Source organism: Desmodus rotundus, chromosome X (genome assembly GCF_022682495.2).
Source record: "Desmodus rotundus isolate HL8 chromosome X, HLdesRot8A.1, whole genome shotgun sequence".
Taxonomy (NCBI): Eukaryota; Metazoa; Chordata; class Mammalia; order Chiroptera; family Phyllostomidae; genus Desmodus; species Desmodus rotundus.
Window position 1 is genome coordinate 29,139,461 of NC_071400.1, and position 24,929 is coordinate 29,164,389.

A 24,929-nucleotide genomic window follows, 5' to 3' on the forward strand; every position below is an offset into this window, starting at 1 on the left:
GACACAAAATAAAAACATAATATGAGTTTTACGACCACCAAATAAATTAAGAGTATTGTTAATAAGTGTTGGTAAAGATGAGAAGCAATGACAAGTCTTATACTCTGCTGTTAAATTTGTATGAGTACTTTGGAAAAGTTGAATATGTTCATTCTCCCTGATCCAGTACTGCTACTCCTTTATACATACCTTAGAGAAATCCTTGAACATGTACAAGACACATATACAAAAATGTTTCATAGCAGCACTTTCAATTGCAAAACCTGAGAACAAACCAAATATCCATTAATAGGAGAATATTTAAATTAAAATATATTCACACAGTAGAATACAGTACTGAAAATGAATGAAATACATGAGTTAATATGAAAACATGTCAGAAATATAATCCTAAGGGAATAAAGAAAATCACAGTATTATTCATCCATATAAAGTGAAAATATGTAAAAATAAACAATATTTTAATTAATCTTTATTGTAATTTTCCATTACCATTTAGTCTCCTTACACCATCCTCCCCCCAGCAATCACCACAGTGTTGTCCATGTCGATGAGTCCTTTTTCCTTTTTGCTCAATCTGTTAAATAATATTTTGTATAAAGATATATATATGTAATTTTTATAACTGAAAATAGCTAGAGGATGATGAACACACAACTCAGTATGTTTTCCTCTCATGAAGGTGGTGATGAGTGAGGGGTAAAAGCAGTGTTTTCAAATTCACTGATAGATATATGGGTGGTAAATACATAGGTGGTAGATATATTGGTGCTCATCTATTACTATTTTGGATATATGATATAGTTCATTATAAATATTCTATACATCAGTTCAGAACATATATATTTGAGGAGTAGTAGTCAAATTGTGCTTCACTGAGCTGCCTAAAAGACCACTGTAAGAGGGGGTAAAAGGTGTGCCAGAGTTGTGCAAGTGTTGAGAAAGTAGGACTCTGGGCTCCCCCTCCAACTTCCCTCAGAGCAGCTGTACCCTTCTGAATATAAAGAAGATTTGAAAACCACTTCATTTGAAATAGGATTATTTTGCAGAAAGAAGGGTGCACACTGAGTCACAGGACCCCTTGTACACTTACGTAGAAAACAGAAGTGTAAGTATCAGTAGCTATTGCCCACAAATAACAAATTCAAAATAAAGACAAAAAAGTCATGAAATGATATTATAGGTCAGGATGAGAAAACTGGTATCTACTTACATGCAACTTTGCAGAATTCATCAATAATGAAATGGATAAAGAGAAGCAATTTTTCCCTAACCCTCTGCCCTTCGTTCCTTCTTTCAACCACCTGTAAGATTCATAATCATTTGCAACATCATGTTCTTTTTAACCCTACCTCTGCTGCTCCCTCATTCTCTCTGATAAAATGCCCTATGTAGCTATATATCTTTCTTTTATAAAGCATGACAGTAAATGTGAACTTATCAACTCTCCACTATTTCAGAGTCTCTCCAAATCCCCACCATCAATCATGGAGTATTATTGAAAAAACATTCTGATCCAGCTGTATGCTTTCACAATTCCAGTATCTAAATGGAGATCATCAAAAAATGTTTTTATGGCTTTCATTTCTTTTTCTTTTCTCTGTAGCATTTTCTACCTGAGACAACATCCTTGCTGACTTTGTCTTTTTGTTTGGCAGAGGTCAGCTTTGACTGTGTCTTGGCATTTCAGCAGAGATGGATAATCTGCCTAATAAGGGCATTTCCCTGCTCTGACCTATCCTTTAATTATTTTTATCATATATTTGGCACAATTTGGTCATGGTAGTTCATCAGTTTCTTTTCAATGTTGCTTTGCAAATGAGAATAAGAACACTTATTCTGGACAAGATGGAATTAAGCTATCACAGGAAGGATGAACCTCACTTTATAGTAGACATAGGTTATCAAAAGGTCGGTACAAATGGCATTTCTGCAAATCCAAGCCTTATCTTTCCATAAATGAATGTGATTGTTTTTAATATGCTCCATATTTCTCTTTGAGTGATCATCACATTATCTGCCCTTTATTTTTTATTTTACTTAAGTCTTTCCTTTAAGTTGCTAATGCTCTATAATATACATCAAATATACCAAGAGAATGTAATATTTAAAGAAAGAAAATTAGAAATTTGGGGATATGGAAAAACATTTCCTAATATGACTAATCACTTCCCTAATTTGTTGGGACTTTTAACTTTGAACATTTATTCACAGATAAATACCCCTGTAGACAAATACCATTATAAAGGAGTCTACATAAAAAGTATTTCCAAGTTCTAATGGATTACCTTGTACTCAGTAAAGGAGCTACTCTATGTAGTACATCATAGACTACTGTACCAGCACCAAGTGGAGATAACAGCAGTGTGCTACAGGATTTGGCACATATTCTGGTGCAGCTTCCCAGGATTTCACTATTAGTCAACACTTTGAAAGCAAGGAGAGATTCAAGTAATTTAACTAATTAAAAACAATATTTTTTATTAAAATGAATATTCTGAAGCAAGAAGTTATATTCGTATAATTTTAAGGTAAAGTCCAACTATTCAAAGAAATATCTTGTTTTCAGAGGTGTTTGGAAGTTTTCCCCCTCACTCTCACAGTTATGGTAAAGTTTACCCTTCTCTACAATTGGGGTACTTTGGCAGAAGTTTGAGAAGTTGGATCTACAGGATCTCTGACAAGAAGCTATCCAGTCTCTATTTGAACATTTCATATATAGGGTGCTTTCACCCCCAAAAAGCAAAATACTACATTGTTCAAATGCATAAATATATCCATTTCTGGGCATAATTTATGTGATACATATGATATCTTTATATAGCAAGGTATATAAAAATATTAGCATTGCAATCTCTGAGTAAGGATATTGTATTTCTATCTTCATATGTTTTGCGAAATCATATTTTCCAAAACCTTATAATAAAAAATATAATGTCATGTTTTAAAAAAAAGTCCTTCAAGAGCAGGCTGGCTGCCTTACCTGACTAGAGATTATGCCTTTAGGTACTAGTGCCTCTGCATATTCTTTCCCCCGAGCGCATTCTGGATTAGTCTCTTTCCAGTTAAAGGCTACTTTTCTTTGTAGTGTAAGAAGAGCAGCCTAAGCCATCTCAACACTGAAACTTGTCATTTGCTTGCTCTTTCACCTTCTGCCTGATGCAGTCACTGTAATGGGGTTAGGTAAGAAGACATCAAAGCTGGAGCAACACAAGCCCACTTCTGCCTCCTGGAGCCCACAGCATAGGTAGGGTGCATGCACTCGCTCCCTGAGTCAGTGAGGTTCACTTCTGCTCCAAGTGCACCCTGAGAGCCAAATCATGGAGTGAGCCAACGAAGGACTTAGCTCCTGCAAGGAAGGCTATTACAACTCTGCTGGGAGTAAATTGTCTAGATATGATCAAATAGCTCCTCAAAATCTTTTTGGGACTTTAAGACAAACATCCCAGGTAAAAAGGATGGCACCCCAATTCATTTCTGTGAAGAATGCAACTCACCCACCCAATAAAATCTATGGGTGGATGATTCCATGCAAGCACGCTTTTTGCTGTAGGTGTGCTGTTTTCTATAGAAAAGAAGGCGATAGGGTGTATCCACACTGTGATAATCCTGTGGAGCGAATTGAGGTACACACACAAGGTTCTCTCTTCATGTGTAGCAGTGTTCAAAAATGTAAGAGAACCTATTTATCTCAAAGGGACTTGGACACTCATATCAATTTATGCCATATGAGAGCTTAAAATCTTGCTGTCTATACCTAAATTGAAAATGTTCATTTTGGAAGATAAAACTTGGAACCAAGATAGAGAAGATGGAGCATATGTAGAAGGGCTGTTGAAAATGTAAAACTTGATTGCATTATTTGTGGAGGCTCAAACTTGTGAAGGTTAAATACCACAATGTTTCCATTTGATCTGCATTTTGATTGTGAAAAGAAAGCTGGCTTTGCCTATTTCTTTTTAAAAAACACTTGTTAAAAACAGAAAGAAAAAAAATGTTTGTTCTGCACATTGCCCCACCACCAAATGAAATCTGTAATCCTTTTCTAATGCCAACAGACAGGCATCATATGAACTGTATTCCACCAAAGTAGTAGGTTATACTACCACCTCCTTTGTAACATGTGCCAGAGTCATATAATCAGCCATAAGAAGACATGAGTGCTCATCTACCAGAATTAATTGTCCCTGGCTTCACCTCTACCTCCTTTTGTGAGTCAGGAAAACTATTTCAACAAGAAAACAGCAATTTAATAACTCCCTATTCAGAATAACTCAAATTCAGGCAATCACCACCACTGCCTGCCTCTGCACCTGTTCACCATTATTCTGAATATCAGAGTCAACCACCGATATTGAATTCTCATCATATTATATCTCCAGAACAGCATTTTGTACCATACTATATTCTCCATTTACAATAGGCCATCAAATCCCATATCCTTCCCAGGCTGCAGATACTTCTCACTTGATTTATAGACAGGCTTAAGGTCCACCAATGCTTTCTATTCCACCACCCTCTCCATAGGTGTATTATTGCTCAGATGGCACCTTATATGAAATATCTTCCTCCAGGACCTGCTCCACCTCAACAGGGTAGTTCATTTGTAAATACACATCCTTTTCACCATTCCTCTCACTCTTTACCCCAGTTCACTGAAGATCAAGGAACTCTGAGCCCTCTATTTATATAACTAGGGGAAGTGAGTCATGGTACGTGGCCTACACACAGAAGACCATTCCTTTCTCAATGAATGCAGGGTTTGTCTTCTCAAACTCCACTTCTTGGACTGCATCATCCAGGTCAGACAAGATATAAACTATATTACTAATGATAATATTATTTTGAATAGAAGGCATAATGAGAAAAAAAGTAAATATTGTCAAACTTCTAATAAGCTTTGACTTTTGGGTGAAGGAAAAGCACCTCTTACAGAGGTGGCTATAAAACACAAAGTCTTATCTCTTAAAATGGTTTTAAATCTTGATCACAGGGATGAGTTCAAGCAGCTTTACTATAGTGCAAATAAGTGGCTCAGTTGAGCATAGCTATCCTCTAAGATTTTGTTGTTCTAGTGTAGTAAATTGATCTAGATGTGACCATTAGCAATATTATTTCCTAAAAAAAAAATGTGTTCTACTTTCAAAAATATTGTTTTTATTTAACCCAATGCTTAGTTTTCCTTGTGATATATTTTGTTAACCTGGGTAAAAGGAGTAAATTTTAATATGGTTGTAAAAAACAAAAAGGCCTTTGTATATAAATCTATCTCTCTGTAACTTTTAATGTTCTCGTATCTAGGCTCAAATTGCTTTTTGATTATCTTCAGGCTGATCCCTGACCTGTATTCTAGAAGTCACACAAACCAGGAGTATTGAAGCAGCTCTAACCTATGTATGTCAAACCCAGCATCAAATCCCTCTTGTTACTCCAACCATGACCTTATGTCTCAGTTATAATGGGACATTGCCCCTTTGCTGTGTTAAAAAATAAAGTGAAACATATTAAAAATTGTTTTTATATGAGTAAAAATCAATTTGAATAGAGCAGCATTCAATCTAGCAGATAGAAAGGAGCTCCAAGAAGTTTAAAAAAAAAAAAAAGGAAGACTTCTATAGGCAGAAGGGAGGAGGAACAAGGAAGTTATACCAGGTATAAAAGCAGATTGGTTATTGTAAGGTTACTTTCCTTTAGGAGATAGTACTTCCTGATAGTAAGGAGCCTATCAGGAAGATTATCTAACTAGTACTGATCAGGCTATTCCTGATTGGCAGGTTTAAAATTCCATTCTGGGAAAGCCAAAACTGTAATTAAGTCTTGGTTTGGTGATACGAGACTTAGCACAAGTAACTCCATCTTGTTATCTTGTTTTTAACTGAGAACCAGTGCTCACCTAATATTCTAGAGATCCAGTTACTAAGGCCTTTTCTTATTCCCTGTCTAGGTAATTTATTATGCATTATAGGCCCTCTGGGACTGTAACCTGGACTTTTCTTTGCCAGTGTAAGGGTAAATAAAAATCTGAAGAAATCAATTGAAAATTTTCCTTAATGCAAAAATGTACTTTCTTCTTCCCACTTTTATTTTAGGATTTCCTTCAGAAAACCTGAGATTACAAATACTAGTTCTGCCTCTTTGAAAGGTACGTAAATCTTTTTAAGAACTAAATCCACCTCTTGCAGTTTTGCCTCCCAGGAATGTTTGCTCTTCATGGAGACCAAGGAGTCATCTCTTTAAAAAGTAAACACCAAGAAGGGTGACGTCCAGTCTCCCTGTCTGAGGGAATTTAGTTCCCAGATGTAACTTCTGGCATGTAAAAAAGATGATAAATTTTATTTTTCCTCTAGATAGATACAATTAATGTGTACATAGTAAATTAACATATATATAAAACATATACACATTAATAGGTTAACATGTATATACAAGAGTATGAATTATTTTTTGTACCTGTAGTCTATTTGATGGATGGCCTGTAATGTACATCTCAATCTTGTTTAATGCTTATTCAATAATTAAACTATTTTATTCTTTTCTACATTTTATGGAGAGGTTTTATCGGGTTGGCAAGAAATTTTTGTTTAATTATATTTCCCCAGCAATTTGGCAATAAGGATAAGATCCATCTGGCTATTGCTAAGTTGAGTGGATCAGCTTAAGGTCTGTGGCCACATACCAGTCAGGCAATAAATTATAAAAATTCTTCTTTCTAGCTCTCTACTCTTTTGGAATACTAGCCATAGCCAGATGAACTACCCATTCCAAATTCAAGATTTTATTATTAAGTAAGCATAGGTGATACCAGTTCTAAAATCCTGCCAGATTACCATTTGCTTTAACAGTAGAAAAATGTGGGAAGCCAGAAATATTGCCTGCAGCTCTCTCTTTAAATTGCTAATATCAGGGGAAAAAAAGATGGTGGCGAGATAGGTGAGAGCAGAGTCCACTTCCCCCTGCACATGGGTGAAACACCTACCTGATATATTGAGGAACAAAGCAAACAGCCAACAGTACTCCAGCATTTATGAAGATAGGAGACCAAAAAGTATAGAGGACACTGAAAAAACAGTAAGGGGAGTGCTTCAGGACAAAAAGGTCCCTGGGACCAGCACGGGGCCCAGGGTGACTGCAGCCCCAGGCCCGCACCCACAAGGCCTGCCACAAGACTCCTGGGAGAGGGCCAAGTTAAAGGCTCCCTCCTCTGCCAAACAAGGCTTGAGCAGCACTGAGGGAGACCTGGTTGCTTGAAGTCGCAGGGAGGGGAATAAGGACGAAGTGGTAAACCCATGGAGACTGTGTGTGCTGGCTGGGGAGAGTCGAGAGTTGGGCCATGTGGGGCCCTGACCCGGACAGTCCTGGTCTAGCTGGAGAGGTGGGCTGAGTGAGAGGACAGGCAATTCCTTGTATGGAGGAAGCCACGGGATTTAGCAGGAGAATTTTCCCAAAAAGAAAAAGACCTTAAGGGGCACTTTGGGGAATTCCCCTGCAGCATTAGCTCCAGTATCCTCTCCCCTCAGGCCACCCACCCATCCGTCGCTCCCTTGGAGGTGTGGGGGGTATCGAGCCCAAATCTGAAGCACGGGGGGGGGGGGGCGGGGAGAGTACACACCTCGGGGGACCTGAGACCACAGGCACCAACTGGGAAGTGTCTGCACCTCATCTCAGAGGGAACTGAGACAACAGGCACCAACCGGGGAGTGTGCACACCTACCGGGGAGTGTCCCCAACTCATCACGGAGGGAACTGAGACCACAGGCACAGACTAAGGAGTGTACAACTCAAGAGGCCTGAGACCACGGAAACAGGTAGAGTGCTAATCAAGGAACGTCCCGCGCATACCCATACCCCGGAGGAGGCCTACCATAAAAAAGAGTAGGTAGAAGCCGGGAACACCAGGATACCTGCTTAAAGAGGAAACACACCAATGAAGGAAACACCAACAGATAACAAAAGAAGATGAAGGAGGGAGGGGAGGTCACACTAAGTCAACCCAAGACCTATTGGAAAATACAACTAAATAGTGAAGAAGTTCCTAAGAACAAACAACTGAACAAGAGGAAGAGAAAAGCCTCAAAACCACGTACACATGGAAGAACCAGCTCCAACACAACCTGCCCACACCTGCACAACAGAAAACAAGAGGTGGGGGACAGACTGACCCTCAGATAAACAGCTGGTGGGAAAACACACCAAACAAAGACTGAAAAAGAACCAAAATCCAAAGACTTACACAGAGCCAACATAAACCACAGCCCAAGATCAGTAAGAACAGGAGATTAAGGAGACTGCACCACTGAATCTCACACGTATTCTACCACAGAAGTTTACACCATGAACGCAGGGGGCCAGAACAGAGCAATGTAAGAAGCAGAGGCTAACAGGAAGGATCTCACAAACAATGGGAAGACAAAGAAACAATTCCCAAATGAGAGGAAAGGAGGAAGTCTCAGAAACAATGCTAAATGAAAAAAAGGTAAGTCAACTATCAGACAATGAGTTCAAAGAATTGGGTATAATGAAGCTTAATGAGCTCACAAAGAATTACCAGATAATAGAGGGAAACTACAATGAACTCACTGCAAACTGTATCAACATAAAAAATGAAATAGAAAATATCAACAAGGGCCAGGAGGAAATGAAGAATACAATTTCTGAACTGAAGAACACAGTAGAAGGAATCAAAAGCAGGCTTGAGGAAGCAGAGGACTGGATCAGTGAGCTGGAGGATAAGGTCGAAAAACAACACCCAGAAAGAGCAAGAAAAGGAAAAGAGGCTCAGAAAGAATGAACGGGAATTAAGGGAAATGCAGGACAACATGAAACATAACAACATCCATTTAATAGGGATTCCAGAAGGAGAAGAAGAAGAGCAAGGGATAGAAAACCAGTTTGAAAAAGTAATGATGGAAAATTTCCCTAATCTGAGGAGAGAAAAAGTCACCCAAATCCAGGAAACACAGAGAGTCCCAAGCAAGAGGAACCCAAAGAGACCCACTGCAAGACATATCATAATTAAAATGGCAAAATTCCAAGACAAAGAGAGGATCTTAAAGGCAGCAAGGGAGAAAAAGGAAGTAACATACAAGGGAGCCCCAATAAGGTTAGCAACTGACTTCTCCATGGAAATGCTCCAAGCCAGAAGAGAATGGCAAAAAATATTCCAAGTATGAGAACCAGAAGGCTGCAGCCAAGGCTACTTACTCACCAAGGCTCTCAATCAAGATAGAAGGTGAAATAAGGAGATTCCCAGACGAAAGAAGTCTAAAAGAATACACTTCCACCAAACCAGGTCTGCAAGAGATGCTAAAGGGGCTGCTTTAAGGAAAGAAAGGAAAAGAGAAAGACAGAGGAACACAGGTAGGAAAAAATGGCAATGAATAACTATGTTTCGATAATAACCATAAAGGAAATGAATTAAATGCTCCAATCAAAAGACATAGAATAGCTGAATGGATAAGAAAACATGACCCACACATATGCTGCCTACAAGAGACCCATGTCACGACAAAGGACTTACACAGACTGAAAGTGAACGGCTGAAAACAAATTTTCCAAGCAAATGGACAGGAAAAAAAAAAGCACGGGTATCAATACTCATATCAGACAAAATAGACTTCCAAAGAAGGGCCATAAAGAGAGACCCAGAAGGTCACTTCACAATACTTAAGGGAACAACCCACCAAGAAGACATAAACATTGTAAATATATATGCTACCAACATAGGAACACCCGAATACATAAAGAAAATCTTGGAGGACTTCAAGAAAGACATTGACAGCAACACAATTATAGTAGGGGACTTTAACACCCCACTGTCAAAAATGGACAGGTCTTCCAAACAAAATGTCAAGAAGGATATTGTGTCACTTAACAATACCCTAGAGGAAATGGACTTAACTGATATCTATAGAGCGCTTATCATCCCAAAGAAGTAAAATACACATTCTTTTCAAGTGTCCATGGAACTTTTTCAAAGATAGACCACATGATAGGACACAAAGCAACCATCAACAAATTCAAGAATATTGAAATCATATCAAGCATTTTCTCTGACCACAAGGGACTGAAACTAGAAACCAACCCCAAAGGAAAAAAACACAAAACACTTAAAATCATGGAGACTGAATAGCATGCTATTAAACAATGAATGGGTCAAGAACGAGATTAGGAAAGAAATCAAAAACTTTCTGGAAACAAATGAAAACGAACTCACAACAACCCAAAACCTATGGGACACAGCAAAGACAGTCCTGAGAGGGAAGTTCATAGCAATACAGGCCTACCTTAAAAAGATAGAAACATTTCAAACAAACAACCTAACCCTACGCCTAGAAGAACTTGAGGAACAACAACAAAGACTGTCCAGAGCAAGTAGAAGGAAGGAAATAACCAAGACCTGAGCACAGTTAAATGACATGGAGACTAAAAGCACATATCTTTTTTTTTTTTAATTTTGTATTGTTATTCAATTACAGTTGTGTGCCTTTTCTCCCGATCCCACCAACCCACCTGAGCTGAACGCCCCTCCCTCACCCACCTCCACCCTCCCCCTTGATTTTGTCCATGTGTCCTAAAAGCACAATTCTAAGGATCAATGAATCCAGGAGCTGGTTCTTTAAAAAAAATAAACAAAAATTGACAAGATTTTAAGTAGGCTCATCAGGAAAAAAAGAGAGAGGATCCAAATAAACACAATTAAAAATGAAAGAGGAGAGATTACAACTGATACCACAGAAATACAAAGGATTCTAAGAAATTACTATGAAGAACTGTATGCCAGAAAATTTGAAAACCTAGATGAAATGGACACATTTCTAGAAAAATATAATCTTCCAAAACTGAATGAAGAAGAAGCAGAAAACCCGAACAGACCAATAACAGCAGGCGAAATTGATGCAGTCATCAAAATACTCCCAACACACAAAAGCCCTGGACCAGATGGTTTCACAGGAGACTTCTACAAAGCATTTAAGGAAGAGCTAACCCCTATCCTTCACAGACTATTCGAAAAAACCCAAACTGATGGAAGACTCCCAAATGCTTTTTATGAAGCCAGCATCATCCTAATCCCAAAACCAGATAAAGACACAATGAAGAAAGAAAACTTCAGGCCAATATCGCTGATGAACATAGACACTAAAATTCTCAACAAAACATTGGCAAACCACATCCAGCAATACATTAAAAAGATCATACACCATGACCAAGTGGAATTCATCCCAGGGATTCAAGGATGGTACAATATTCGCAAATCAATAAACATAAAAATTAACATACACAACAACAAAGACAAAAATCACATGATCATATTAATAGATGCAGAAAAAGCATTTGATAAGATACAGCACCCATTTCTGATAAAAACACTCAGCAATGTGGGAATACTGGGAGCATTCCTCAACATAATAAAGGCCATATGAGAGACCTACAGCCAACACCATATTCAATGGACAAAAACTTAGAGCTTTCCCACTAAGATCAGGAACAAGACAAGGATGCCCTCTCTCACCACTCCTATTCAACATAGTATTGGAAGTCCTAGCCACAGCAATCAGACAAGAAAAAGAAATAAAATGCGTCCAAATTGGAAAGGAGGAAATGAAACTGTCACTGTTTACAGATGACATGATAGTGTACATGGAAAATCCTATAGACTCCACCAAAAAACCACTCGACCTAATAAATGAATTTGGCAAAACAGCTGGATACAAAGTCAATACTCACAAATCAAAGGCATTCCTGTACACCAACAACGAAACTGCAGAAGCAGAAATCAGGAAAAAAATCCCATTATATATAGCAACCAGAAAAATAAAGTACCTAGGAATCAACCTAACCAAGGAGGTAAAAGACCTGTACTCAGAAAACTACACAACACTGAAGAAAGAAATTAAGGAAGACACAAACAAATGGAAGCATGTACCATGCTCATGGATTGGAAGAATTAACATCATCAAAATGGCCATACTACCCAAAGCAATTTATAGATTCAATGCAATCCCTATTAGAGTACCCATGACATATTTCACAGATACAGAACAAACATTTCAGAAATTTATATGGAACCATAAATGACCCCGAATAGCTGCAGCAATTTTGAGGAAGAAGAACAAAGCAGGAGGGATCACAATACCTGATTTCAAACTGTATTATAAGGCCACTGTAATCAAAACAGCCTGGTACTGGCATAAAAATAGGCACATAGACCAGTGGAACAGAACAGAGAGCCCAGAAATAAACTCAAGTCTTTATGGTCAATTAATATTTGACAAAGGAGGCTGGAGCATAAAATGTAGCAAAAACAGCCTCTTCAACAGATGGTGTTGGGAGATCTGCACAGCTACGTGCAAAAAAATGAAACTCGATCACCAACTTACGCCATACACGAAAATAAACTCAAGATGGATAAAAGACTTAAATATAAGCCGTAACACCATAAAAGTCCTTGAGGAAAACATTGGCAGGAAAATCTCAGACATTCCACGCAGCAACATCCTCACAGACACATCCCCTAAAGCAAGGGACATAAAGGAAAGAATAAACAAATGGGACCTCATCAAAATAAAAAGCTTCTGCATGGCTAAAGAAAACAGCACCAAATTACAAAGAGTACCAACAATATGGGAAAACATATTTGCCAACGATACCTCAGACAAGGGCCTGATCTCCAAAATATATAAAGAACTCACTCGACTCCACTCCAGGAAGACAAACAACCCAATTAAAAAATGGGCAAAGGACTTGAACAGACACTTCTCCAAGGAAGACATACAGAGGGCCCAGAGACATATGAAAAGATGCTCAGCATCACTAGCCATCAGACAGATGCAAATTAAAACCACAATGAGGTATCATCTCACACCAGTCAGAATGGCCAACATAAACAAATCCACAAACAAAAGTTGGAGAGGATGTGGAGAAAAGGGAACCCTTGTGCACTGTTGGTGGGAATGCAGACTGGTGAGGCCACTGTGGAAAACAATATGGAATTTCCTCAGAAAACTAAAAATGGAACTGCCCTTTGACCCAGTAATTCCGCTGCTGGGATTATACCCTAAGAACACTGAAACACCAATCCAAAAGAATCTGTGCACCCCAATGTTCATAGCAGCACAATTTACAATAGCCAAGTACTGGAAGCAACCGAAGTGCCCATCAGCAAACGAGTGGATCCAAAAACTATGGTATATTTACACAATGGAATTCTACGCAGCAGAGAGAAAGAAGGAGCTTATACCCTTTGCAACAGCATGGATGAAACTGGAGAGCATTATGCTAAGTGAAATAAGCCAGGAAGTGAGGGACAAGTACCATATGATCTCACCTTTAACTGGAACATAAGCAATAGAAGAAAAAAGCAAACAAAATATAACCAGAGACATTGAAGTTAAGAACAATCTAACAATAGCCAGGGCGGGGGTGGGGGGTGGGGGTGGGGATAGTGGGAAGAGGGTATTACAGGAACTACTATAAAGGACACATGGACAAAACCAAGGGGGAGGGTGGAGAGGGGGGAGGGAGGTGGGTTCACCTGGGGTGGGGTAGAGGGATGGGGAGAAAAGGCATACAACTGTAATTGCATAACAATAAAAAAAAAAAAGACTTAAATATAAGTTGTAACACCATAAAAGTCCTTGAGGAAAACATTGGCAGGAAAATCTCAGACATTCCACGCAGCAACATCCTCACAGACATGTCCCCTAAAGCAAGGGACATAAAGGAAAGAATAAACAAATGGGACCTCATCAAAATAAAAAGCTTCTGCATGGCTAAAGAAAACAGCACCAAATTACAAAGAGAACCAACAGTGTGGGAAAACATATTTGCTAATGATACCTCAGACAAGGGCCTGATCTCCAAAATATATAAAGAACTCACAGGACTGTACTCCAGGAAGACAAACAACCCAATTAAAAAATGGGCAAAGGTCTTGAACAGACACTTCTCCAAGGAAGACATACAGAGGGCCCAGAGACATATGAAAAGATGCTCAGCATCACTAGCCATCAGACAGATGCAAATTAAAACCACCATGAGGTACTATCTCACACCAGTCAGAGTGGCCAACATAAACAAATCAACAAACACATGTTGGAGAGGATGCGGAGAAAAGGGAACCCTAGTACATTGTTGGTGGGATTGCAGAGTGGTGAGGCCACTGTGGAAAACAGTATGGAATTTCCTCAGAAAACTAAAAATAGAACTTCCCTTTGACCCAGCAATTCTGCTGCTGGGATTACACCCTAAGATCACTGAAACACCAATCCAAAAGAACCTATGCACCCCAATGTTCATAACAGCACAATTTATAATAGCCAAGTACTGGAAGCAACCTAAGTGCCCATCAGCAAATGAGTGCATCAAAAAACTAAGGTATATTTACACAATGGAATTCTATGCAGCAGAGAGAAAGAAGGAGCTTATACCCTTTGCAACAGCATGGATGGAACTGGAGAGCATTATGCTAAGTGAAATAAGCCAGGCAGTGAGGGACTAATACCATATGATCTCACCTTTAACTGGAACATAATCAACGAAAGAAAAAAGCGAACAAAATATAACCAGAGATATGAAGTTAAGAACAATCTAACAATAGCCAGAGGGGAGTGGGGAGGGGATAGTGGGGAGAGTGGTTTTGAGGAACTACTGTAATGGACACATGGACAAATTCAAGGGGGAGGGTGGAGTTGTGGGAGGGGGGTTGATTTGTCTAGGGTGGGGTGGAGGGGTACGGAGAAAATGCAGACAACTGTAATTGAACAACAATAAGAACATTTTTTTAAATAATAAATTGCTAATATCTCTCTGTCACATTTGAAATAGGTGTACATATGAGAATACTGTCTTACAATAGTCTGAGGACTTTCTTTGATTTGTAGAAATTAACATATTTATGGGGGATTTTTGAACTTCCTCCTTCCAGGAATATGAATTACTGGCATTGTGGTATGACTATTATCCTAAGGAGAAAGTAAACAAAAAATTATTTGCTACCAGAAGAAAAGATTGAGAAAAATGGAAAAGTAAATGTATGAATTAAAACCACTTCCTCTTTCACAGAACCGCCCTCTTTTCACTGTTGTCCTAGTTTTTCTGGGTCTCTTTATCTTACCCTGCATTAAATTTACATTCCTGGGGAAAAAAGGAGGCAATGTCTAGTTAGATGGGTGGTTCCCTCCATTAGTAGGTTTCCCTGAAAAAAAAAAAAAGGTCAAGTATACAACTTCTACAGCTACTAATGAATTATCTGCCCTGTTTGAGGGCACATGTTTGTGTGCCTCATGTCCTAGCCTGAATCTACTTCATGTTTCAGCTCTGGAATCCACCTCTAAGAGTCCCTTCTCAAACAGGCACCATGTAGCTAGGAAAGTAGACACGATAAAGGATAGTGATCAGGGAATAACTGAGAATTTGGATCAAACACAGTGTATGATGGCATCAGGATAGAGTAGCTGCACTAGCCACAGGAAGAAGACAAACCAAAAAGGGTATTAGGCCTGGTTAATATCAACATGGGGAAAGAAACCAAAGTGCCAGATAGATAATCCTACATTTTCTTGTCTCAATATAAGGAAAACCAGCCCCTCCTATTCAGATCACCTGTGAAACTGATTCCATCCAGAATTTACCCAGGTCTCCCAGTAATCCATGAGCCTTTCTCACCAGCTGATACTAATCATTTAAAGACTTCTTTTCAATTGAATAACAATAAAAATTAAAAAAAGAAAGAAAAAAAATGTAAAAAAGAAAAAAAAAAAGACTTCTTTTCCTGTGTCCAGAAAGACTCACCCAAGTACTCCACAGCATGTTTTCAGTTTGTAGCCCCACATACAGAGATGTCCACTGGCTGCTACTGGGAATTCTGCAATCAGCAGACTTCCCTCAGGTTACGGAGCAAACATGTTGGGAACTAGAAGGTAACTCACCACAATGAGTATCATAACAAAGGGAAGCTGACTGTTAGCCACCCACTACAACTATGGAAGAACTAAGGGCTTTAGAAACCTATCAGGAAGGGTTGCCGGTGGCCATACTTAAACCTTTCTGCTAATAGTGAGTTGGGGAACACTGCCACAATGTATCCAGAAACTGGTGAATCCTTAATTGATATTCATCAGCAATTTGTTGCTTTCTCAAACTTCACTGTCATGGATACAGGGGTAGATCAAAATCATCCTTTAGTCCAATTCACCTTTGTCTTGGCTCTCTTGACAACTACCCAAACTTAAGTTAGGGAAAAGATAATAGGATAGCAAGAACAGACTGTTACTCAAATCTTAGCAGCAGCTACTCAGTTTTGTGGCAATTTAAAGAAAGAGGGAAAAAAGTAAAACGTTAGTGGTAGCTACTCAGTTACACCACTTACTAAACGGAATAACTCTACTCTGGTCAACTTATGAAGGGAGCAAAAAAAGAAGGAAAAATTTATATTATTATTGCAAAAAGTCAAGATATAAGAAGATAGAGACTCTGGAGGATGTAAATATTGCAACAAGGAAATCAGGAAAACCCGGGAGGACAAAACCCTCATCTAGGAAATAATTAGCAAATGGCTCAAATAGGACATATTGGGGAAATTTCAGAGATAGGAACTGAGGAACCATATGCTTCAATAATTTTCCCTCAAGCTAATCTATTCTTACCTTTACTGGTACATACTGCTGCTACTTATTCTTCAATGAATGTGAAATTTTCTCATTTTGCATCATTACAGGTTGTTGATATTTTGTGTCAGCCTTCTGAAGGGGTTCAGAACAAGTCTCCCCAGAATGTGCCACTTTATGCGATTATTTTAAGCTGAAGACAATTGAGGCCCAAAAGTCTCAGGAAGAGCTTTCTTCCTCTCCCTTAACTGCCTAAAATAATTTAGATGGTTCTTTTCCTGGACCAAACCCTCTATCATGAGAGATAACTACAGAGAATATTGGCTAGGTGTGGTCTGCTGGGGGTGGGTAGGGGAAGCTTGGCAGGGCCTGTTTGTTCAAAATTCTCTCTGTATTTCATTGTCTCTGCATGGCAAGACAAACATTTGTTTACCAAACATTTGCTTTTCCTATCTTCCTATATATTGTCTTCCCCATGCTTGACGACCAGACCCTTAACCACTTCTCCTTAGCTCATACTAGCATATAAGCCTAAATTGCCTGACTACCTGTGGGTCTGATATTCCTGTGGGGCCCCCATACATATGTAATTAGTTTTTCTCCAGTTAATTTGTCTCATGTCAATTTAATTACTAGATCAACCAGAATAACCTAGAAAAATAGGGGAAGAAATGTTTTCTTCCCAACACTTTTGTTCCTTTTCTTCAGTTGTTCCCATACGGATTATTCCTCTGAGGAACATGCTTTCTTGCTTTCTCCCAATTCTCTTGTAAACCTACTGGGGAGAGACCTGCTGTGAAAATTAAAGGTTACCATATTCTATACTTCAAATGGAGTGTCTGTGGATCTCCCTTGGAAAAAATGATATAACTTGGTTACTATAAGCTAGGGCTGAAACAAATTGATACATTGCTTTGGGCTATTATTTGAGAATAATGACACTGATTTGATTTGAAACAGAGAACCAGTAAAAATATCTTACTAAAAAAAAAGAAGTCATAGCAATGTAAAAAACAATATCTTTTGTTAAGAGGTCAATTTGAAGGAATAAAACTAGTCATAAAAAATTAGAGGTAAAAGAGGGAAAATGTTTAAACTGTACTCACACTGTAATAATGCCTACACTTTTAGTAAAGAAGATAAATTTGATACAGGTGGTTGACCACTGTGTAAATTTGTACAACATCATAAAGTAAATAAACCTTCTGTTCCTAACCCTGCCACTATTCTGATTTCAGTACCATTGTCTGCAAGTTTTTCACTGCAGTTGATCTATATTCTGCTTTTTTTCTTTTTTCTTTTCAGCTAATGGATGAGTCTATACTTTGGTTTGCTTTTACTTAAAAAAGGAGTCATAACTAGGTCCTGTGAAGTTAGGGGATTCCAAAAGGGTTTTGGGAGTCTCCTACTATTTTCTCTAGACACAGGAAAACAGAAATTTCTCCCACCAGGAGGATCTATAATTATTCAATGTAAAGATGATTTTCTGGTTGTTTCAGAAACTAAAGAGTAATGCAAAAATGATACTGTGGCTTCACAGCGGTTTAACACCTCACCAGAAAAATTGCAATATTGCCAAACTGAAAAAAATATTTGGGCATGTGTTATAGGTATAGCCACAAAGTTTTATAAGAACCAATTATGCAGATGAAACTACCTACTATGAAGAAAAACTTAGACAATTTTTAGGACTGCTTTTACAGAGCAGGCAAAACCTCTGACAATGCAATTGCATGTTAAATCTCTGGATCTTCTGGTTTGGTCCCTAGAATCTCAAAAGATATTCGAACTATTTAAATTGACCATAGTCTCTACACCAGGTTTGGGAATTACAACTTTGCAAAACCTTTCCCTTTTTTTTTTTGTCCTGAAAATAAAGATGCTGCTAGTAAAATTTCAACTCTAAAGTTGGCATTATACTATAGACCAATCTGGATGCCATGGCACTGGGAATTCCTGAATGTCTGTTAGTTGTGGTGGTAGCCACCACCCTTACTGGAAAGGCTCTAAGCCCTTATATTGGGTCATTTGGTTTATTTGAGTATTCCATATGTGGTGGTAGTTATCTTACAAGTGCGTAAGACTGAATTAGCATTTGTTTGGTGCACCATCAAACTAGCTATGAACAAATGTTATTATCCAATACTAATAGTGTGCTTGGAAGAGGCAATTTCCTAAACCTGCTACTGTTTTACCAGATTTTAGATAAATAGATTATCATAATTTTACAACAGTAATAGGAGAAAATACTAGGCCCCAGTCTGATTTATTTGATAATGCTTTTCAAAATGCAGATTTCATAATGTTTACTGATGGGTCATATACTCAGGACAAAAGTGACCAACTTGAGGCTTTCTATGCTGTTGCGACTTATGAAATCTCAGAAGCTTATGTTTATCTGGAATTAAGTTAACACAAGCAAATAAGTTAATAGCAGTTGATAGAGCTAAAACGCTTGGTTCTGAACTTAAAAGCAAATATATATACCAATGGTAAATATGGTTTGATGTCTGTTATGCAGCAAGGGAAATTTAGAAAAACAGGGAATTTTTGACTTCTGTGACAATTAAAACTTCCCATGGAGAATTGAAACCCGATTTGTTAAAGGCTTTACAACAGCTGACTCAGATTATCAGTGATTCATTGTAGAGTTCACACAGGAAATGACAAAATTTCTAAAGGCAATGATTTTGCTGAAAGAGCTGCAAAAGCCACAGTTAAAACATCACATATTCCAAACTTAGAAGCCCCAGTTTTTTATTATTTTTGAGAGAGAGAGGAAGGAAGGGAGGAAAGGGAAGAAAGACAGAGACAGAGACAGAGAGACTTGTTTCATTTATTGATGCATTCATTGGTTCATTCTTATGTGTGACCTGACAGGGGATGGAACCCACCACCTTGGTGTATTGGGATGATGCTCTAACCAACTGAGCTACTGGGCCAGGGCAGAAGCCCCACTTTTAATACAAAAAAAAAAAAAAAAAAAACCCCACCTTTGTCCATTTTCAAAAATAAGCTTCATGCAGGAAAATGAACAAATGGTTTGAAAAGGGAGCTAAAAGAAGTTTGACTGGACTATAGGAATTACCTAACAAAAAAAATTCCTAAACCAGTCTTAATTGCTTGACAAATATATTTTATATTGTCAACAAAATCATCTAAGTAAAATAGGGATTTTTAAAGGCCTGAGACTCGGAAGATGGCGGCAACATAGGTGGGAGCAGAGTCCACTTCCCCTCAACGCCAGGGAAATACCTAGCTGATCTGAGGAGCAGAGCGAACAGCCAACAGTATTCCAGCATATACGAAGATCAGAGACCAAAGATAGAGGACATTGAAAGATCTGACGGTAAGAAGAGTGCTCCAGGACAATAAGGTCCCCGGGACCCGGGACCGCACGGTACAAGGGCCAGCCCTGGCGCAGGGGCTGCTGCAGGAGTCTTGGGAGAGGGCCAGGCTGAGCTGTGAGCAGCCAGGTGCTTGATTGGACCAGGGGGGCTTGAAAAGGAGGAATTTCTCAAAAAGAAAAAGAAAATAGAGACACTCAGGGGATAGTTAGAGAACTCTCGGTAGTAGCCGAGGCCCCTGGCACCCCTCCCCCCTCTGCCCCTGGACTGCGAGCACGGGATAAGCAGCACCGGAGCCACGGCGAGCACGGGCGCAGATTAGCGAACGGGGCCCATACATGAAACCCCGGAGAGGTGCCCACACCTGAAACCTCCGAGATCATCTGGAGCAGAGGCTAGCTGCTCCACCCACAGGCCCAAAACCTCGGAACCGAGTGCCGTGTGATTCAGTCCCAGGGCGGCCCCGCCAGCCCGAGAGACTCAAGCCCAGGGCGGCTGGATGGGGCCCCCAAGCACAGGGCCTCTGGCTCAGCCGGCTGCGCGCTCACCAAGCGCGGGGCCGGCTGGATGCGCGTTTTCCAAGCATAAAGACGCTGGCGAGCGTCCTAACCCCAGGCGGCTGAATACACCTCCTGCGCGCCAGCGTCCCAAGCCCAGGCGGCTAGATCAGCCGGCTGGGCGCTCCGAGCACAAAGCAGCTTGAGAGCATCACAGACCCAAGGCAGCTGGATCCCCCTGCTGGCGCGCACATGTCCCAAGCCAAAGCGGCTGGCGCTTGCGTGTCCCAAGAACAAAGCTGCTGGATTGGCTGATCAACGGCCTGATTGCCTGCCAGGGACCACACCTACAACGCCTACCTAACACTTACACACCATGCAGGGCCTATTAGCTCTCTAGGACAAAGGCAGAACACCCAGCAGAGGGGAGCTGGAGTGATAGGAGAGTCTGCAGGCTGAACAACAGCGAAGAGTGTGACCCAGGAAGGGAGAAAAGTGAAACCAATCCTGCCAACCACCCCCTCCCATTGCACAGACAGGACACCAGCAGAACTAACCTGACCGGTTTAAAGCCAGCAGAAGATTTTTTTTTTCCTTTCCCCCTGAATTCCTTCGTCCTCTCTCCTTTTTTTTTCTTCATTCCTTCTTCCTCCCATCCTTTACCATTTTTATGTCTTATTCCTGCCTTCTTTTATCTATTTCTATGTTTTAATTTTTGTTAAAATTCCTTATCTTGCCTCCGATCTTTCTTTATTCTTCTTCCCTCCTTCCTTCCTTTCCTCCTTTTCTATTTCCTTTTTCCCTCCTTCCCATCTTTGTTTTTTTTTTCTTTTCTTTCTCCCCCCCCCTTTCTCTTTTTCCCACAGGTGAGACAACAAAACCTGGAGTGCTGAAAAGACTAGAGTTAGACCGTGTTAAACACATAAACATCAGCTCAAGACCAGTGAGCACAGGAGATTAAGGAGACAGCACCACCGAATCCCATTGGCATTCTACCATAGAAGTTCATATCATAAACCCAGGGAGTCAGAACAAAGCAATTTAAGAAGCAGAGGCCAACAAGAAGAGCCTCACAAACAATGGGAAGACAAAGAAACAATTCCCAAATGAAAGGAAAGGAGGAAGTCTCAGAAAGAATACTAACCGGAAAAGAGGCAAGTCAACTATCAGATACTGAATTCAAAGCAATGGTCATCAGGAAGCTCACTGAGCTCTCTGAGCTCAAAGAGAACTACCAGAAACTACAAGGAAACTACAATGAACTCACTGCAAACTATATCAACATGAAAAAGGAAATAGAAAATATCAACAAGAGCCAAGAGGAAATGAAGAATACAATTTCTGAGCTGAAGAACACAGTAGAAGGAATTAAAAGCAGACTTGAGGAAGCAGAGGATCAGATCAGCGAGCTGGAGGACAAAGTAGAAAAAAACACCCAGAAAGAGAAAGAAAAGGAAAACAGGCACAGAAAGAATGAAGAGGCAATAAGGGAAATGCAGGACAACATGAAACGTAACAATATCCGTATAATAGGAATACCAGAAGGAGAAGAAGAAGAGTAAGGGATAGAAAACCTGTTTGAAAAAGTAATGATGGAAAATTTCCCTAATCTGAGGAGAGAAAAAGTCACCCAAATCCAGGAATCACAGAGAGTCCCAAGCAAGAGGAAGCCAAATAGACCCACTGCAAGACACATCATAATTAAAATGGCAAATTTCCAAGACAAAGAGAGGATCTTAAAGACAGAAAGGGAGAAAAAGGAAGTAACACACAAGGGAGCCCCAATAAGGTTAGCAACTGACTTCTCCATGGAAATGCTCCAAGCCAGAAGAGAATGGCAAAAATATTCCAAGTAATGAGAACCAGAGGTCTGCAACCAAGACTACTTTACCCAGCAAGGCTCTCAATCAAGATAGAAGGCCAAAGAAAGAGTTTCCCAGACAAAAGAAGTCTAAAAGAATACAGCTCCACCAAACCAGCTCTGCAAGAGATGCTAAAGGGACTGCTTTAAGGAAAGGAAGGAAAAGAGAAAGACAGAGGAACACTGGTAGGAAATAATGGCAATGAATAACTACCTATCGATAATAACCTTAAACGTAAATGGATTAAATGCTCCAATCAAAAGACATAGAACAGCTGAATGGATAAGAAAACATGACCCACACATATGCTGCCTACAAGAGACCATCTCAGGACAAAAGACTTACACAGACTGAAAGTGAAGGGCTGGAAACAAATTTTCCAAGCAAACGGACAGGAAAAAAAAGCAGGGGTAGCAATACTCATATCAGACAAAATAGACTTCCAAAGAAGGGCCATAAAGAGAGACCCAGAAGGTCACTTCATAATACTCAAAGGAAGAATCCACCAAGAAGACATAAACATTGTAAATATATATGCACCCAACATAGGAGCACCCAAATACATAAAGAAAATCTTGGAGGATTTCAAGAAAGATATTGACAGCAACACAATTATAGTAGGGGATTTTAAAACCCCACTGTCAAAAATGGACAGGTCTTCCAAACAAAAGATCAACAAAGATATTGTGTCACTTAACAATACCCTAGAGGAAATGGACTTAACTGATATATACAGAGCTTTTCATCCCAGAAGCAAAATACACATTCTTTTCAAGTGTCCATGGAACTTTTTCAAAGATAGACCACATGATAGGACACAAAGCAAGCCTCAACAAATTCAAGAAAATTGAAATCATATCAAGCATCTTCTCTGACCACAAGGGTCTGAAACTAGAAACCAACCCCAAGGGTAAAAACCCCAAACACTCAAAATCATGGAGACTGAATAGCATGCTATTAAACAATGAATGGGTCAAGAACGAGATTAGGGAAGAAATCAAAAACTTCCTGGAAACAAATGAAAATGAACTCACAACAACCCAAAACCTATGGGACACAGCAAAGGCAGTCCTGAGAGGGAAGTTCATAGCAATACAGGCCTACCTTAAGAAGTTAGAAACAGTTCAATCAAACAACCTAACCCTATGCCTACAAGAACTGGAGGAACAACAACAAAGACAGCCCAGAGCAAGCAGAAGGAAGGAAATAACCAAGATCAGAGCAGAACTAAATGACATAGAGACTAAAGCACAATTGTAAGGATCAATGAATCCAGGAGCTGGTTCTTTGAAAAGATGAACAAAATCGACAAGCCTTTAAGTAGGCTCATCAAGAAGGAAAGAGAGAGGATCCAAATAAACAGAATTAGAAATGAAAGTGGAGAGATTACAACTGATACCACAGAAACACAAAGGATTGTAAGAAATTACTATGAAGAACTGTATGCCAGAAAATTTGAAAACCTAGACGAAATGGACAAATTTCTAGAAAAATATAATCTTCGAAAACTCAATGAGGAAGAAGCACAAAGCCTGAACAGACCAGTAACACCTCATGAAATTGAAACAGTAATCAAAAAGCTTCCAACACACAAAAGGCCTGGACCAGATGGTTTCACAGTAGAATTCTACAGAGCATTTAAGGGAGAGCTAAACACCATCCTCCACAGATTATTTCAAAAAATTCAAGAAGATGGAAGACTCCCAAACTCGTTTTATGAAGCCAACATCATCCTAATCCCCAAACCAGATAAAGACATAAGAAAGAAAACACCAAACCAATATCACTGATGAACATAGATGCTAAAATCCTCAACAAAATATTGGCAAACCACATCCAGCAATACATTAAAAAGATCATACACCATTATCAACTGGGATTAATCCCAGGGATGCAAGGATGGTACAATATTCGTAAATCAATAAACATAATACATCACATAAACAACAACAAAGACAAAAACCACTTGATCATATCAATAGATGTGGAAACAGCATTTGATAAAGTACAGCACCCATTTCTGATAAAAACACTCAGCAAAGTGGGAATAGAGGGAGCATTCCTCAACATAATAAAGGCCATATATGAGAGACCTACAGCCAACATCACACTCCATGGACAAAAACTTAGAGCTTTCCCACTAAGATCAGGAACAAGACAAGGATGCCCTCTCTCACCACTCCTATTCAACATAGTATTGGAAGTCCTAGCCGCAGCAATCAGACTAGAAAAAGAAATAACAGGCATCCAAATTGGAAAGGAGGAAATGAAAATGTCACTGTTTGCAGATGACATGAGAGTGTACATGGAAAATCCTATAGACTCCACCAAAACACTACTCCACCTAATAAATGAATTTGGCAAAACAGCTGGATACAAAGTCAATACTCAGAAATCAAAGGCATTCCTGTATACCAACAACGAAACTGCAGAAACAGAAATCAGGGGGAAAAAATCCCATTTGATATCTCAACAAGAAAAATCAACTACCTAGGAATCAACCTAACCAAGGAGTTAAAAGACCTGTACTCAGAAAACTACACAACACTGAAGAAAGAAATGAAGGAAGACACAAACAAATGGAAGCATGTACCATGCTCATGGATTGGAAGAATTAAC

General features: G+C 39.4%; 1 protein-coding gene across 1 annotated transcript in view; it reads left to right on the forward strand.

Moving 5' to 3' along the window:
• Positions 1-24,929, forward strand: part of LOC112310542 (spidroin-1-like) — a 137,503-nt gene that overhangs the window by 76,859 nt on the left and 35,715 nt on the right. Inside the window, 1 exon segment of the mRNA XM_053917333.2 lies at positions 6,090-6,142. The gene's annotated coding sequence lies outside the window, so the exon portion shown is untranslated.